Source organism: Pinus tabuliformis, chromosome 9 (genome assembly GCF_031772625.1).
Source record: "Pinus tabuliformis cultivar Carrire ecotype Pingquan chromosome 9, CPIR1, whole genome shotgun sequence".
In the NCBI taxonomy this organism is placed as follows: Eukaryota; Viridiplantae; Streptophyta; class Pinopsida; order Pinales; family Pinaceae; genus Pinus; species Pinus tabuliformis.
In genome coordinates, this window is record NC_142307.1 from 574,761,335 (window position 1) to 574,775,912 (window position 14,578).

Here is a 14,578-nt window from a genome sequence, read left to right on the forward strand (position 1 = left end):
GTCAAACCCAATCAAATCTCTTCCAGCAACACCACTTTGACCCTCAACTTCAGAATTTCAGCCTCTATTGCAAGTCTAAAATTTTTGGCCCCTAGAAACTACTACTGTATCCACACATGTGAGTGAAATCTAGCTTTCCAAGGGCTCCCATCAACTTCACTTTCTTTCCTTCGTTGTCTAGGGCTAAAAGGTGACCTAGTAGGCCCTTCTTCCAGCAACTTTGATAATCTTTTAGCAAATAGAGAATCTCGACCTTGAAGCAACAAACCCTATTCTTCCTTTTTCACACATGTGAGATAGAATGAGTGCATAAACTTCTTTCTTCATCCTCTTTGTTCTTCGCTATCCATTTTCTGCTCCTCCTTTGCTTGAATGAGATGTGAAGTGAATGTGTCTCAAGCAAGTTGAGTTCCCTCCTTTATATAGGCTTCTTAAGGTGGATGTGGCTCCTCAAAATAGGCCAACTTCTCAGCTGCTAGGCTGACTTATTCTTGAAGGGTATTTTGACACTTTTAATTACAAAAATAATTTTCTTTACAAGTTACAATGTGCCCGATGGGGTCTTCAACTTATGACAATGACTCTTTTGAATTCTTGACCTAGGGAAAACCCCAGAAGCACTCAATGGGTGCTTTACCTCTAAAATAAAAGACCTTGAGCATGAAACCCATGCTCCAAAAATAGCAATAATATTTGTCTTTCATTTTACAAAATACAAGAATCAAAAGTACATTTCATATTTATGAATACCAAACCTAGGTACACATTTTTCAACATTTCTCAGCGCAACCTCTTGCTGGCAGGTGGAAAAGTGCTCCATATTTGGGTCTTTAGGGTCCTCTTGTTGAGGAATGGGATTTATTCACAAAAAATATTCTTCTCAGTGGTCTTATTCTAAATGAGGAGGGTGATTCTATTTTTGGGCTTGGAATTCCTCATCTGGACAAATAAATGCTCATCGTGCCTACAATTCCATATTTGATTGGCCTCCTATGTAAATAGTAAATTGGTGGCACTAGAAAATATGGGATTGGCCTATAGCACCTAAATTGAAGTGTTTTATTTAGCTAGCATTAGAAAATCGAATTCAAACTTGGGACCTTCTGCTACAAAAAGGATTTTCAGGGCCAAATGTTTGTGTCCTTTGCTCAGAGGACTTTGAAATAGTTAATCATTTATTTTTTATGTGTGAATTTTCTAGGACTCTCTAGTCAGAAGCCCTTGGGTTATTAAACATCCTAGATAATGGCCCATTGGCACCTCTTGATCAATGCCTTATTTGGTGGGAGAAAAACATGGGCATTTATAAAGCTTTACCCATCTTCATTGCATGGGGTATCTAGAAAGTCATAAATAAATTCATCTTTGAGGGAAGAGCTATAGAAGTTAATGGCATCTTGGCCCAGATCATGGGTTTCTTCTCATATTATGTAAAGCCTTGGAAGGAGCCATGAAGTTGATCCTTTCACTTCCCTCCCAGTCCACTATATGCAAATGTTGGCTTTTTTGATGGAGCATATCAATTCAAGGTTTGTGGAGAGGGTGCCATTTTTTTCCTTCGTGGAGATGTGTCTTACCATATTTGTTTGAATTCTTGTGTTGGGTCCAACATCAAAGTAGAGGTGTTTTTTGCATGGGTCCTGTTAGCAGTCCAGGAAACTCTCCTAGGTTGTAGCTCGGAGATGCTTGGTAACATATAAATCTTCAATATCGTTCTCTGAACTATTGGAATGGATTGGGGTTTGGATCAAGTCAGATGACTGTTTCAACTCTGTTTCACTCAAGACATGCATGAACACCCTCAACTTGACAAGGCTTTCAACCACTAATGCTCAATAGTTTATAGATTCAATGAATAGATGGAGAATCCTAACTGTACCAATAGATATATACGTAAACACATATGAATGGCTAGCTACAGAAAGTAAATGAAGCTTGCAAATCTAATTTATCAACATAGAGATAATATGACAATTATCCGGCATTAGACACAGAAGAAAACATGAATAACCTATTCAAGTGTAAGCTTAGAACAAAGGAGAAGATGGCAATTGAACATGTAACAACAAAAGAAGCTTGTATTACGGGAATGAAGACAAGACGCTAGGAGGAATAGAGTATCCACCGTCTCCAAAAGTTGAACCTCTATTACTTCGAACTTTTAGCCATTTATATTATTTTTACAATACTCTCGAACTATCTGAGGCTCGGGATGTCTTAATCTATCCCTTCTGTCTTCTAACTACTTGATGCCATAACTAGACAAACATGAGCTCAGAGAGCTCTGTTTCTAACAAATGCGGTAATCAAATTCTGGTAATTTCGCCGCATTGTCAGGTGGTTCACTCGTGCCAGCGATGTTCCATGATCATTTCTGTTGGTTCAGCTGCATCGTGCTGTTGTTTTTTCCCCTTTCGGCCATGCATTCTGTTATTTCAGTTCAACTGTCCGACTATCAAAAACACTAACAAAGCCAACAAATTTCCTCCCTAGGTGACTGGTGGGAAGTGGGGTACGGGGGCACGTGGGCCGTTGGATGGTGTGGATCGACGGTCGGGATGTTGGTCAGGCGGCGGAGGATGAACTATGGTGATCGTGAACGAGGGCCGTTGGATTGGGAGGAATGGGTGGAGGAGATCAATTGTCGGAGGCTTGAAGTCGTGGCGGGAGCGGAATAAGTCCGAGCCGTCAAATCTTAGATGGGTAGATTGAACGGCTATTGGGTGGAGGAGGTGCTCGAAGGATAACGCCCGGGAGCGATTTACTTAAGCGGAAATGGTTTATATCGGGCGGTAAGTGGTAAAGGTCGGAGCCCGCTCGATTCCATTCATTGAGCGCCATGTAGTAACGGAGGAGAGAGAGGAAACTGCTTTATCGGGCGGGTATCCCTCTCTCTTGTTGCCTGAGCGATATGCGTGATAGCTGTTAGATCTGGCGGAAATGATCTAACGGTGGTGATTGGTCGAAGCGGGTGAGCGTATAACATTGGTCGGATGAAGTGTGGACCGTCAGATCAGTGGGAAGATCGACAGCAGGGGACACGAAGGTATGGGACAACCTCGAGAAATGTGCAAAGGGGCACATATGGATGGAAAGGTAAGGTTTTTAGGGGCTTTTGCGCATTAGTGCATGTTTTCATGCACTCTAAAAAATAATACATAGGGGGGCAAAAATGGATTAATTCACGTAGGGCCAAGGCAAAAGTGAGTTTTGTTATGATGTGAGGGTTGGGTTAGGACATGAGTGAACGTGGATGGGAGTGGATGAGTGAGAAAAGTGAGGTGATGGACCGTATGGGAACCTCTCCATGACAACAGAATAGACCATTTCCCTCCTTTAGTCTTCAAAATAGCAGCACTGCACCTCAGGGCTAACACTGGCTCCTTCTGGGGATGAAAGCCTCCCTGTGATGTTTCAAGAACTGCAAACTACTACCTTTCTAGTAACAACCAAAACAAACTTATCTCCTAGTGTTCCATTGGGCATGGAGTTTATTTGCATAGAAAACAAAAACTGAAAAAACCTATTACAATATTAAGTCCTTAAAGCTTCATATGAAGTAAAGTTTCAAAAACCGCCCATTGACTGGGCCATCAAAAACACCTCCCCCCTTAAAATTGTGTAGAATGAAATTATTGTTCATCTGAACTTTAGCAATGACAAACCGTCTCGTCCATAAGGCATCAAATTTACCATGGTTGCCCTTCCTTTCCTTCAATGCATCCCATTTGAGAACCTAGTCACCAACCTGAAAACTGTCCATTTTTGCCTTTCTATCAAAGGTTTCTTTGATCTTCTTCTGATGAATTCTTGACTTCTCAACTAGTTGTTCTCTAATTTGCTGTAATTCAACCAAGTTACTCATTCTCCTCGCCATGTCATTCTCTTCATCCTGTTCTTCTTGCAAGAATTTGGCCATAGGGAGAATCAGCTGGATAGGAAAAACAACATTAGCGCCATAAACCAGCTTAAATGGAGAATTTCCTATGGACTTCTTGTTGGTAACTCTGTCAGCCCACAGTGCAAACTTCAACTTGGAATCCCAGCTCTTTTTGTTGTCCTCCAATAGTTTTTTGATTATCCTTACAAGGCTCTTGTTAGATGATTCTGCCAGGCCATTGCCTTGAGGATAATATGAGGTAGAATGCACCAATTGAATACCCATGGATTCACACATGTCCACCAATTCTTCTGCCCTGAAAGATGTTGCATTATCAGTGACTAGTTTGGTTGGGCAACCAAATCTAGTGAAAATATTCTCATTCAAGAACTTTAGTGGGTATAGCCTCAATCCATTTGGTGAAATAATCAGTGGCTACCAAGATCCATTTGTGCTGGCCACTGGAATGTGGATTGATCTCACCTATGAAGTCCAAGCCCCACTGTTGGAAGGGACCATTGGCATGTACTGGCTTCAAGGGCAGAGATTTTAGTTGTTGTCTTCCTACAAACCTCTGACATTTGTCACAAGACTTCACAAAAGAAAACACATCAGAGAACAAAGTAGGCCAATAATACCCAGCTCTCAGGATCTTGTGGGCTGTGGTTTTCCAATAATGATGCCCTCCACAGATGCTAGAATGGAACTGGTGCATGACTTCCACAGATTGTCCTTTGTCTAGACATCTCAAGAGGATCCCTAATGGGTCTCTCCAATAAAGCAGGTTTTTATTAATGCAGAATTTGGTTGATTTGAGCTTAATGGCCCAGGCTTGACTTGAGCTATGCCTTCGAGGGAATTCTAGCTTCTACAAAAAATGAACTACACTGGAATACCATTCACAGGTGTCTAGATTTTTAGCCAAACACTGATTCTGCCCTTGCTCTTCTGCTTCTTCCTCTGTCTGCTCACCAGCTGAATTTGAACCCATGCAATTTATGTCTAACAAACTATATTTTCCTCAGCCATAAGCTTAGCCAAGCCCTGGCCTTTGACAAGCTGGGTGGGCTTCACCTTTATGTTGAACTCTATGAATTTTGCAATCTATTTAGCTCTCTTTCCATCAATATCTGGCTAAGTTAGGACATATTTTACTGAGGCTAAAGGTACATACACAACCACGTTGGAATGTAGAATATAAATTTTGAATGCCTTTAAAGATTTTATGAGAGCATAAGCTTGTTTTTCAATAAGGTCATACCTTAGTTCAACATCCCTCAGAGTTTTTCTGAAAAAGGCCACAGGGTGCTCTACACCTTCACCATTTTTCTGCAATAGAATTTCTGCAAGTGTATCATAAGAGGCAAAAGAGAAGGTATAAAACTCCCTAGTATAATCTGGACTGATTAGAGTGGGAGCTTCCATGATAGCTTGTTTGATGGCTTCAAAAGAGCTTTTTGCAGCATTTGTCCATTTTATTTCTGATCCTTTCTTCAGCATGGAAGTGATGTGCTTCACTAGCTCTGCAAAGTTTGGAATAAGCCTCCTGACAAAGTTATTCTTACCTAGGAAAGATTGAATGTCCCTTTTTGACCTTGGGATGGACAATGTCTGAATTGCTTGAACTCTTGCTGGATCGATCTTCACACCTTCAGCAGAAACAATATGTCCCAGAAGTTTGCCTTCTTCTAGAGAAAACTGTGACTTCTTTGGGTTCACAGAAATTCCAAACCGTCTGCACTTTAGAAACACCTTCTTCAAATGTTGAAAATGGTCCTTGTGACTACTAGAAAAGACTATTATGTCATCAAGGTAAATAAGGACAAACTTGTCCTTCTCTCCCACAAAGGCTATGTCCATGGTCCTTTGAAAAGTAGCCCCAACATTCATCAGTCCAAAAGTCATCTTGGAGTACATGAAAGTGCCCAAAGGAGTAGTGAAGGCGGTCTTTTCTTGATCTTCTGGATGTATAGCAACTTGATTGTAACCTGAAAATCCATCTAAGAAAGACATGACTCTAGCCCCTGAAACTTTTTGCAGCAAGTGTTCCATCTTAGGCAGGGGGTAGTTGTATTTTTTAGAGCATTTGTTCAGATTCCTGAAGTCAACACAAAGCTTGATTTCTCCATTCTTCTTTCTTACTACCCCAAGGTTAGCTATCCACATTGAACACCTTAGGGGAACTATGATCTTGGCATCCAATAGCTTCTTGATTTCCTTTTCAATCAAAGGCAATAAGAGAGGGCTGATAGGTCTTAATTTTTGCTTAAAAGGGATGGTGTTCTTCTCCAGTGGAATCTTATGCTGAATAATGTGGTGTCATAGGTCCTAAGATCACTGTACTCCCAAGCAAAAATATCAACAAATTGTTTCATCAGGGTGAAATACTCAGAAATTTGTGCAAAAGACAAGTGAGTGGACAGATTTATGTACTTTGGATGGGCTGGACTCCCTACATTATGTCTATGAACTGCAGACTCATTTTCTTTTTTGGCAGGCTTATAAGGTACATCATTATGATCAAACAGTGTCTCTAGGGGCACCAATCCTTTGGGTATATGGTTACTAGGCAGCTGAACAATGCTATCCTGACCAATCTCGTCCTTTAGCTTGGATTGGTTGCATTCTTTAATGGTTTCGTTTTCTTGGTCAATGTGCATTTCAGAAAATTCATCAATGACTTGTAAAAACCTATTAATTTCATCATCATCTTCAAAACTTTCCAGTATTTGACATTGTCAGGCAAAGATGGTCTATATTTCACCTAAACTTCATAAGTCAATTTAGGAGGCAAAGGAGGAATAAATGTGATAGAAGACACAACAAGGGAATTAGCAAGTTGGTTCTTCATTCTAGGGATGTAAGAAATGCTGAAGCTATTAAAAGAACTCTTGAGCTTCCATACCTCATCTATGTATGCTTTCAGCCTTGGATGCTTTACTTGGAAAGTTTTGTTCACCTGCTGAATGATAAGGTCTGCATCTCCAAACACCTTCAGACCTTTAATGCCCATTTCTTTAGTAGCATTTAAGCCCAATATCAAGGCTTCGTACTCTGCTATGTTATTTGTGACCTGAAAAGTTAACTTGAAAGATAAATGAATGCATTCTTGTGTGGGGGACACAAGGAATACACCTGCCCCTGCAGCTTCCTTAGAGCAAGCTCCATCAAAGAACATGTCCCAAATTTGTGGGCCTTCTTCCTCTGTGATCTGGCAAACCGGTTTCCTAAGCTATATGGAGGCCAACTGAGATTCTTCAATCTGAAGAATACAGGCTCCAAAATTAGTGTCGACAGCATAGATGGGATGATTAGTGGGATTCCTTTCATCATTGATGATATAATCCAACTGAGCTTCTCTGTATAATCTCCTACTCTCACCTCCAAAAACTGGGACAGTAGCATAGGACAGATCATTTTGCAATGTTCCACCTAATCTCTTGATCCAACCTTTGGAAAGAAACATGCCAAACTTGGGGGGTACATCTGCTACCACAATATCCATCATCATGCTCTTCATGGGCAGCTAAGACAAGGTGATGGCTAGGTCTTTGATTAATCCCAAACATTTCACTTTTCTAGAGTCAAAAGAAAACAGGTCATGATAAGACTTGGTAATGTCAAGACCCAACTCATCCATGACAACCTTGGGCATTAGATTATGGCTGGCTCCTATGTCCAGAAGGTAGTTGTGAAGGATTTTGTCATGAATAGTCAAAGAGACATAGAATGATGGGGAGCTGTCATCACAATTTTCAATCATTGGGCTAAGAACAACAACTGGTTTGTCATCTTGCAGATTTACATAGTCAATGGAGGCTTGGATGGCTTTAGGCTCAAGGGCCTCGAGGATAGATCTCTTGAAGGACTCATTCTTCACTAGTTCAATCAGAGGTATATGTATGCTTAGCTTCTGAATTCTTATTCAAAACTGAAAGGAGAAGGAGACTTGTCAAGGCCTCTTACCTCGTGAGCTGGAGCTTTGAGGATGATGGGATCAACTGCCGGTCGTTTCTGCTTATTAGCTTGCTGTATTGCAAGGACAACAACTCTCTGAACAGGAGTTTCCTTGGCATTATTCATCTTCGACCTCAGATCATATCTGTGTTGATCATCAGTTTGCAGAACAGCTCCACCATCCCACTCTTGGCTGATCTGGTCATTGAATAATGACTTTTCATAGCAGTTAAGGTAAAAAAGGAGGTACTTCCTTTGTCTTCCAGACAATGGATCTCATCATCTTCTTCAAACTGCTCTTCTTCCATGACTACATTCTGGAAAGGGGTCTTCACCCTTTGGTCTTCATTGGAATCTTTGCTTCTTTGCAGAATCTGCAACTTCTCATTAGCTCTTCTATATGGATTTGGATTTCTAGGAACACAGGTATTAGGAACTCTTCCTTTCACAGGGTGCTGCTCAACCTTTAATTTGGAGATTTCATAGGCTAATGACTCTATCATCTTGGTCATTTTATCTATCTTGGGATCTGAAGATGATGAAGATTCGCCCCTCTATCTCCTTCTATCAACATTCCCCTTGAGCTTCTTTGTAGCCATGATGTTTGATTCTACTTCCAAGGCTGCATCCTGCATATCAGCCAAGGTAGCACATCGTCTCTCCCTCAACAGTAGACAAAAGTCAGAATCAAAGGCACTGGCATAGGTGAGTTTAGCAGAGGTACTGGTGGGTTTTACTTCAGCTGGTATCTTGTTGTACATGTGGTGAAACCTCTTATTAAAATCAGACAACAACTCACCATTTTCCCTCTTTAAGTTCCCAAACTCAGCGTGGTAGTAGAATAGATCCTCCTTATCCTCCCAATGCTTTAGGAATGCATCATCTAAAGCCTCAATATCTGCTATAGACCTTGGGGTCAGTTCTCTGAATCATTTTCTAGCCCTCCATCTAGACTTTGGACAAAAACTCTCATCCATACATCAACTTCACTAATGTCCAGGTTATCAGCATAGCTATAGAATGATTCAATATGTTCCTCAGTTGTAACACCTTCAGTCCCAGTGAACTTAGGCATATACTTATGATATTCTGCAGTAGGCATGGCATTCAAAGGAGTGGGCAGTACTAGAGGTCCATACCTAGCAACTATGATTCTTTCCATTTTGGTAGGTTCTTGTGGTGCTGCCATAGTTGTGGTGGCTATAAGGGTACTGGAAGTCAGAATGACAGAGGGTTGAGGAGTGACTGACCCAGAGGCTTCCTTTGGGCTTAAAACGAAAGAAGAACCTAAAGAATAAGGAGCTCTATGAATCTCTGAGATTTTTTCTTCACTGCTAGTATTAGAGGCTATACTCTCAACATGTATTTGTTCTATTACAGGATTTTCTTGAAAAGATATAGAATATTGTTTAGAGCTACCTAAACCCGATGCTTCTTTCTGCAACGCCTTTCTTTCTTTGATGATTTTTTTAGGGTCAGGCACTGGGTCAGCTCGTGGTTTCTGAGGATTTCTCCTAGTATGCCTCACAAACTGAGCCAGAACTATGGAGTGGAGTCGCCAAGAGGTTCGTCCTCCAGTAGAGTCGCCAGATAGATGACTACAACCCAAATAGTGTCCAGACTCTGTCTATCATCAAATTTGGATCTGTGTCGTCCCCCTAGGGAAGCTGAGCTTCAATCTCCTCTCCCTGGCAATGGCGCCGATTATGTTAGCACTCCAGGAAACTCTCCTAGGTTGTGGCTCAGATATTCGTGGTAACATATAAATCTTCAATATCGTTCTCTAAACTATTGGAATGGATTGGGGTTTGGATCAAGTCAGATGACTGTTTCAACTCTATTTTCACTCAAGACATGCATGAACACCCTCAGTTTGACAAGGCTTTCGACCACTAATGCTCAATATTTTATAGATTCAATGAATAGATGGAGAATCCTGACTGTACCAGCAGATACATACATAAACACATACGAATTGCTAGCTACAGAAAGTAAATGAAGCTTGCAAATCTAATTTATCAACGCAGAGATAAGATGACAGTTATCTGGAATTAGACACAGAAGAAAACATGAATAACCTATTCAAGTGCAAGCTTAGAACAGAGGAGAAGATGGAAATTGAACATGTAACAACAAAAGAAGCTTGTATTACTGGAATGAAGATGAGACGCTGGGAGGAACAGAGTATCCACAGTCTCCAAAAGTTGAACCTCTATTACTTCGAACTTTCAGCCATTTATAGGCTTTTTACAATACTCTCGAACTCTCTGAGGCTCAAGATGTCTTAATCTATCCCCTCTGTCTTCTAACTACTTGATGCCATAACTAGACAAACATGAGCTCAGAGAGCTCTGTTTCTAACAAACACGGTAATCAAATTATGGTAATTTTGCTGTGCTGTCAGGTGGTTCACTCGTGCCAGCGATGTTCCATGATCATTTCTATTGGTTCGGCTGCATCGTGTTGTTGTTTTTTCCCCTTTCGGCCATGCATTCTGTTATTTCAGTTCAACTGTCTGACTGTCAAAAACACTGACAAAGCCAACAAATTTCCTCCTCGGGTGACTGGTGGGAAGTGGGGTACGGGGGCACGTGGGCCATTGGATGGTGTGGATTGACGGTCAGGATGTTGGTCAGGCGACGGAGGATGAACTATGGTGATCGTGAACGAGGGCCGTTGGATCGGGAGGAATGGGCAGAGGAGATCAATCGCCAAAGGCTTGAAGTCGTGGCGGGAGCAGAATAAGTTCGAGCCGTCAGATCTTAGATGGGTAGATCAAACGGCTATCGGGCGGAGGAGGTGCTTGAAGGATAACGCCCAGGAGCGGTTTACTCAAGCGGAAATGGTTTATATCGGGCGGTCATCGGGTGGTAAGTGGTAAAGGTCGGAGCCCACCCGATTCCATTCATCGAGCACCACGTAGCAGTGGAGGAGAGAGAGGAAACCGCTTTATCGGGAGAGTATCCCTCTCTCTTGTTGCCCGAGCGATATGCGCGATAGCCGTTAGATTTGGCAGAAATGATATGACGGTGGTGATTGGTCGAAGCGGGTGAGCGTATAACGTTGGTCGGATGAAGTGTGGATCATCAGATCAGTGGGAAGATCGACGGCAGGGGACACGAAGGTATGGGACGACCTCGAGAAATGTGCAAAGGGGCGCATATGGACGGAAAGGTAAGGTTTTCAGGGGCTTTTGCGCATTAATGCATGTTTTCATGCGCTCTGAAAAATAATACATAGGGGGGAAAAATGGATTAATTCACATAGGGCCAAGGCGAAAGTGAGTTTTGTTATGATGTGAGGGTTGGGTTAGGACATGAGTGAACGTGGATGGGAGTGGATGAGTGAGAAAAGTGAGGTGATGGACCATATGGGAACCTCTCCACGACAGCAGAATAGACCATTTCCCTCCTGTAGTATTCAAAATAGCGGCACTGCACCTCAGGGCTAACAGGTCCTTTTATATTTTGCATCTTCACTGAATATTACCTCTCTTCATGTCTAAGGGGACTCCAAGTGTGTGTTGAAATGGTTGTTGGGGAAGGGTCATTTGAGGGTCCTTTCCCTAAAGTACTAGATGGACCATATCTTCTTCCTAAAAGGTATCTTTCAAAATCTTTTCTTCCAACATATTTTGAGGGAGTGGAACCAACATGCAGACTATCTCTCCAAAAAATCCCTACAGTTGGAGGAAGGACTCATCCTTTTTGAAGAGTGAAAAGGCCTACAACTACTGAGAAGGAGAACATTCCATATCACTAGTGATCTTCAACTGGCCCAGTTGGCACACTTTTCTTGATAAGTCATGAATTTTGTCCTTCCTATTAGCATACAAACAATATATATTTTTGTTTGCATCATTTTAATTATATATATTCATGGTTTTACTGTATTAGAATACCAGGGTCTGGACTTTTTTCATTTTTGTCTATATTCCAAGTTTTTTAGCTGATGATATTATGTATGTAATGGCCTTGGTTAGCATTTTTTGTCTGAATGTCTCTATTGGCATTGATATTGTCTAACACCAAGGTTCTTTGAGTCATATATCTATGTATTTGTACTCCTTTTTTAATGAAAGGATAATTTCTCTTTTTTGGAAAAAAAATGGTAACGATTTTATAGTATAATTGTTGTGCCCCTATAAATAATTTGATGATGGTAATTATTAAATTAATTTTAGGTGTGTATGGATTACGGGTGATGAATATGCATGCTGGTTATTAATTATATATGACTTGTAGAATGAATATTAATGATAACAATCATATTGATTAAACCTCATGATCTCAAGTCTTGCAAAGTGCTTTGGGTGATACTTTTCTCTTCTTAGGGATTGAAAATTCTAGTGCATAGACTACAATAGATCCTATTTGTTGAAAATTGATGCAAACATTGGTTTGAAATTGAGATGAAAACTAGTTGTGTTATTGGGACTCTTTTTGTCAAAGTGTATGACAATTTGATATCTTGATTAATAAGTTTAATGAGAGTTATGTTTAGGATTGGTGCTTTAGATACTTATCTCTTTTGAAATAAGAATCATACTAATCAATAGTCTTACTTATTGCATGATAACCATGACTCTTATGAGGTATTCCATGTAGTGTTCTCATGGATTTATTTTGGACATTTGAGTTTATTAGGAGAGAAATCACAACTTACAAGGAACTGAAGAAGAGATATCTAATGCAATGCCCATAATTTGGTTTTGTTACAATAGTTCAATCGCCAAGTCTCAAGAGAAATAATTTTTTAGGTTAATTAACATATAGAATTAGAATATTGAGTTTGTAGTAGAGTTGAACTAGTTATTTAAAATCAAGAGAAGAGGAGTAGTTCAAGAAAGGAGCTCATGAAAGCTTGGTTAAGGAGATTGTGACATGGATAAAGAATTTTGAGGTGGAAGAGGATTACATGTCTTTTAATTCTTTGGCCATGGAAGTGTAGGCACTAATTCTTGGGGGTGACCTAGAATGGATTGACTGGTATTGAATAACTAAGGGAATAAGGTGCCATGGAAGAAGCACATGCTCTAAAGAGGGGAAAATAGGATTTGAAACAAAATGAAATAATTAAGAAATGGTGGATGAATAGAATGAAGGAGATTCATCATGATACTAATGTAATTAAGAGAAGTATTAGTGAGGATGGAAACATAGAGGCATGAGTAAAAGAGTTTAAAAGGTTTCAAAGGTGTTGAGAGAATACCAAACATTTGTTCAGAGAAGGGGATTTAATAATTGGAAAGAGCCCAAAGAGAAGAATAGGCGGGGAGAATATGTCCACAAAGTTGGAAGAGAAAAGAAAAGTGATGGCACAAGGAGGTGAGCATGTTTTGTTAGATGGATCATGATTGTCCAAAACGAAGCCTTAGTTTGTAAGGCAATGAGTAGCCTACGGAGAGAGACATATTCACAAAGGAAGAAGAGGAAGAAACACTCGGTAATGTGTTCTAATTATTTGAGCTAGGGGAAGATAAATTAGTAGACATGATACACTCTAAGAAAAGTGGATCCAATGCAAACCAATTCCTGTATGAATCTTAAAATCCTAGAGGTAGTCCCAACTTTTTCTTCTACTTTTGACTTGAAAGGACATGCTTTTCTTAGTAGTTTGGGGTATAGTAGTAGTGAAAAACAAAATGAAGGTGGAAATACAAGTAAAAGAAGTGGCATATGTTATGTTTGAATTTTAGTTCAAGTGGGGGAGTATGCCTAATTATTCAAACATGTCCATAAGGTTTTATCTTAGTGAACAATCCAACCAATGATATGGTTATAGTAGTTCCAAGATCTTTATGAAGGGTGATGGTTATGAAAAAATAGATTGATTCTTTTGTGGATTCATCTGGAGCATAAAATGGATTATATTGCTAGAACCTAAGTCAATAAAGCTCCTAACTACAATGTGGTGGAAACTTTTGTAATTGCGCATTAAGTTCATATAAATTGATCCCTACGGTGCAACTAGGGCCTTAGATGAATTAAAGGCGTGATTTATAGCTAAGTTCTAGACTCGATAAGCATTGAACAACATATTTTAACTAAGCTAAATGAGTCTAAGAAAAGGAGTATGATGAAAAATTACAAAACTTGATCAACAAAACTTTCCTATACTATCCATGAAACTCAACACAAAAATGATTCATCCAATAATGTTGTTCTTTAATAGTGTATCATTAATGCAATATTTTGTTATCTTTTAGGTTATTTCTCTAAGCTGACCATTCTTTTCCTTCTTTTATCAGCCCCCCTCTCCATCTTGGATTAATATATTTTTTTCCTTTCCTTCTTCTCCTTGAATTTTTGTCCTGATGATGAATTTGGTTAATAGATTCAAAACATCAACCTAAAAATGTCTACTATGGAGTCTACTTCAAAAAGTTCAATTTTCGAATTGATAGTTAATAATTGATATACAAATTGTTAATTTCATGGTGATTGGTGATTGATTGTGAGTAATTTGGTTTTAGATATGCCTTGAATGTTGAACAAAGTCAACATATATAGAAAATGCATGGTGAAAACATGGGATTAGAATGTTTGGGGGTTGCAACATTCCAAGAAAAGGAAATCACATCAAGACTGAATCGCCAAAGCATCGTGGCATGTAGCCATCCAAGAAAAGAGTTTTTGATACCAATGATGCGTTTTTGGCAATGTTGGAATTAATATTTTGGTAGAACATGAAGAAAAGGTGGAACATTAGGGATCATAGCCTTGCATTCACAATATGATA